We start from the raw sequence: 4,615 nt of genomic DNA, 5'->3' as shown, positions 1-4,615 counted from the left end.
TGTCATCAAGTTTACTCAGCTTTGAAGACTTCTGCTTCTGAGGCCACCGGAAAAATGCGAAAAAGGGCCCATTGGTGATTTTTGTCATACTACTATTGCTGCTTTTTCATGAACCGCAAGAAGCCATGATTTTAAAACAATAGTAGTGGAAGTTCGGGGCCTCGACTTTTACTCTTGCAAGCTAACCATTAGTCGATGTTAATTAAATTAATGCTGTCACCCGTAGGGAGTTCCCTTCTGTGGATATTCTTCTGGTTTCATTGTTTCTGTTGTGCGTGGCATCATTTGAGCCAGTCACACTACAAATGTGTACTTAACAAACCCACACGAAGCTCACAGGCCTTCCCACGAGTCCCGAATACAACAGCTCTCTCATTACGCTAACACTGCTGTCACCTCGTGAACCGACGACTCAACGCCAGCGCTAGCGGGACCGCAGCGCCACTATATTTAGAGAAGAGCCGTGTAAATATAATCAGCGCTGTCATACACCTTACTTCATTCCCGGTCTTCAAGAAGCATTGATCATTATCCCCCATCAAATACGGCGTGGCGCTTAACGTCGGCGCCGGAAAGATAATAAGGCTAACAAAGATGAATAATTGATGTGTTTGCCGTAACACGCGCAGCGCCAGTCGCTTTCTTATCATTACTGTTGACTCTTAAGAAGTGAGCCTGGTAGTACTCAAAAAAAAAAATAAAAAATAAATAAATAAATAAAAATCACCGGAGCGGTTCATTATATGCATAAGAGTGCGCTTCGGTCTGAGCGGCTAGAAAAAAAAGAAAAGAAGAAGCTGTCACTTTGCGCTAATGAAATTTTTCCGTTTGTTTGTTTTCCTCTGACGACACGCCTCACATGTCATGTCCACCCAAGCAGCAGTCCTTCATTAAGAGCGGTAATTAACTCAACAGCTGACAGGACCGCCGATGCTAACCGAACTTAAGCTAGCGGCGCGGCGCTAGGAGATGCTAATAAATCAACGGTTGACAGACACAAAGGGAAGCGGGTGAAAAAAAGGAACAAGCGATGTGAAATGCGGTTATCTGTGAATATGGTAGGGGGCAGGGGGAAATGATAAGGAGATCTCATCTTAATGCACTCTTATTGGCTGAGATGAGCGGGCTCTTCGCACGCCGCGTGTCCGCGGTTTGAGCGAGAGAGAGAAGAGGGAGAGGAAATTACCTGGTACCGTGACCTTTTTCTAGTTCCCAATCTAATGATGAATACTAGACTGGTGCATCATGGCAGATTATCCCAGTGGGGGCCCGTAAGCCTTTGGCTTGATTTATGACATATTTATCCTCCTCTATCTAAGGGACGTGTCACTCCGATGGAGAGAAAGGGGGCCGGCGTGCACAACTGACAGGAGGAGAATTATGTGGCCATAATTGTCAATCATCGCTGAATATGAGCCACGACCCCTTCTGCTTTCATAAAGTTGTCGAAGAAACGATGTGGGCTTCTAATGCCACTCAGAGAGGAATAATATTCACATCATTCTTTCCAGGGCGGGAAAAGCCCAGAGGCGACGCAAGGCCCGGAACACTGACATTAGGACTTTGTATATACCTGCAAACGTCTCATTTCTCATACTCTTAAACGAGCTGATGAGATTAGATCGGTCATCATTTGTGCCGGTGGTCTGAAAGCTAATAAAAGCATTAGTCAGTCTGCTTGCTTTCTGCTGGCCCACGGGAGGTACAGTAAAAACAGCATCGCCCTGCATGGGTCAGGCAGAGTACAGTGCGCTGTGTTTAGACGGATGCAAAATATGCAACCTTCGCGCATGACCTTAGAAATCTCTTTATAAGCAATTAGAGCTTGTTTATCCGCTTGACCTCAGTCACAGAATCAAAGGGTCAATAAAGATGTCCGAGATTATGAAAAGGTAAAAAGCTGCTCTTTGTATTGCCATCGGTTTAATGTGGTTGTTAAAAAATGGCTTTCTCCTTTCTACGCGTAATAGAGACAGAATATGTAAGACTGGAAATCTGTGTTCTTGTCTTTCATTTAAACATATTTTTTAAAAAAAGACTTGAAAACGGAACAATAGAATGATAGAATGATAGATAGATAGATAGATAGATAGATAGATAGATAGATAGATAGATAGATAGATAGATATAGATAGATAGATAGAGAAAGATATGAATGGATGGACAGATGTTGGTTTGACCAACAGATAAGGATGGACTAAAAGATAGATGGGTGAGCAGGTAGACAGATAGATATGGATGGATGGATGGATGGATGGATGGATGGATGGATGGATGGATGGATGGATGGATGAATGGATGGATGGATGGATGGATGGACGAATGGATGGATGGATGGATGGATGGATGGATGAATGAATGGACAGAGACGTGGAGAGATCAAAGAACAAAAGCTGTTTTTGTTTGTTTTTAAAGTACTGTTTTGAGAGATATTTTTTCAAGGTCTTTAATGTATTTTTTAGCCTTGTCAGCCAATCTCATTGTAACGATTAACTATTATTATTCTGTGTATAATAATTGTGTGTGTGTGTGTGTGTGTGTGTGTGTGTGCGTGTGCGCGCGTGTGCGTTCTAGTACTATATGATAGAGATTACATTGATTGTGTGAAGTGTGCTTGAAATGTTCAATCCTATCAACCGAAGAGAGTGAAAGACCGCGAGTGGGTTCTTCATCTCTCAGAGCACTCAAGCAGAAAACTCATTAAACTATATAATCCCTTTAATCAAATCAATATGAAAAGCAAGTTAAAAACTAAGAGTCCTTATCAAAACAGGCCTAAAGCATCAATGTTTCTTTTCTCTCAAGCTCGTGGGTCTAATTTTAGACAATGGGGGCTTTTTACATTTTGCGTCCAACAAAGACTAGAAGAAAAATGTCAAAAGTAAGCAATAAATGAAGCGTATTCATTTGGCCTTGCTTTTAAGATTTAAAGTATGCTACAAGTCTTTTCCACAGTCTAATCCATCACGTCTTTATGATTTTTTTTTTCACCCGTTTTGCCATCTGACAGTCAAAAGTGTCATTAAGACCACTTACAAAATTAATGGCACACGCAAGCTGCGTGATTTTAACTATCATATCCAAGCGCAAATGGCGCAACATGATTTGCATGCCAAATTTGAATACTAAAGGTCAGAGGTTTGAGCAATAATGATACTTGCCTTAGCACTAATTAAGCTGAAGTATCTGAGAGGTGTGTTTGGTGTGTGTTGGAGGGGTTTAAACTGACACATGGTGCTAAAACACAAATAACCAGACAGATGCCTAGCGCCTCCAAGAGCCTCTCTACCACAGATCTCCATTTTTTACACATCACAGCCCTTCAGTGTCAGCTGGAAGAGAGTGAGAGAGAAAGCTGTGTGTGCTTTTCCGTAATTGAAGAGAGATTACATGGTCTTTCAACCATGTAGTTGGTCATCACAACCCATTAACCATTTATATTAGATGCTGCTCCATGGTGTCAACAGTCGTTTAGAGTATACAGCTGAGGTTCAAGAAGAAAAAAAGATGGCTTTTATAATTGCTACGCGGACGATATAGAGGAGTTTTTACTATTCTGTTTTAGTCAAGTTGTCTCTAAGGCAAAATGCAACTATTTATTTTTGTTATTTGCTGAGAAACGGTTTACTATTTTTGGGATTCGATTGCAGTGAAATGGTTTTGCAATGCTGATTACACCAAAGCTACCTTTTTTTTTAAACCAATCACAGGTGGACGTTTCTAAAAACAAAGTTTGTTAGATTTATGAAGTGACACAGTTTACCCTTCTCCCCAACTTCACAATTCAAACTGAAGCCAAAGAACCGTAACAAGGCATGCGAGGTGTAACAACTAAGCTAACGCTAGCGATCGCCTTAATGTTTACAAAACCATTTACCTTCAGCAAAACCCAGCAGCTACATTTTGAGGGACCTTCTCCAAATTCGGCAGTAGGCATGCTTGCCCGGGGTCTATAACACTCAATTGAAATGCCTAAAGAATCTAATCAAATCTTTCACCCAAGTCATTAACAATATTACCTCCCATCATCTCCAAGTACAGTAATTTAGCTTGCACTTTCATATAATTTAAACACATCAAGTGTGTGGTGCCATACGGCTCTTGAAACACGCGCAACAAGAATCAATGTAAATCAGTCGCCCCGGGTCATTATTAATACTATCAGTAAGCGCTAATTAAGTTACTCTACTCTAATGCTAAAAACCAAGAGGCCAAAGTACTGTAATCATGTTTCAGGCAAAGCAGTGTTCACCTCTCCGCGGCTTATTTTCCCAGTCTGAGTTAATCGATTGGAGACGTTAGCTAAGGTCAAGATGAGCAGCTTCTTCGTTTCCCAAACACAGTGATCCTGAGTCAGTGTGCTAATGAGCTCATATTACACAGTGATCAATGCCATTGGATTCTCATTGGGGAAGAATCAAACCTCATTCAATAACGGTGAGTGTCTGACCTCAGTTGAATGGACGTAATAGCCATCATTTCAATAAAAGAGTAAAGGCTTGTGTTTTGCAAACTCCAGACATGTGTAATATCAAAAGGTCTAAAGGGTTATCCCGCGAAAGTAGAATATGGTGAACCCTGACGGTCAAAGAGCACAACAGCAGGGTTGCGGATG

The sequence above is a fragment of the Puntigrus tetrazona genome, chromosome 25 (genome assembly GCF_018831695.1).
Source record: "Puntigrus tetrazona isolate hp1 chromosome 25, ASM1883169v1, whole genome shotgun sequence".
NCBI classification, from domain to species: domain Eukaryota; kingdom Metazoa; phylum Chordata; class Actinopteri; order Cypriniformes; family Cyprinidae; genus Puntigrus; species Puntigrus tetrazona.
This window is presented reverse-complemented; position numbering follows the sequence as displayed.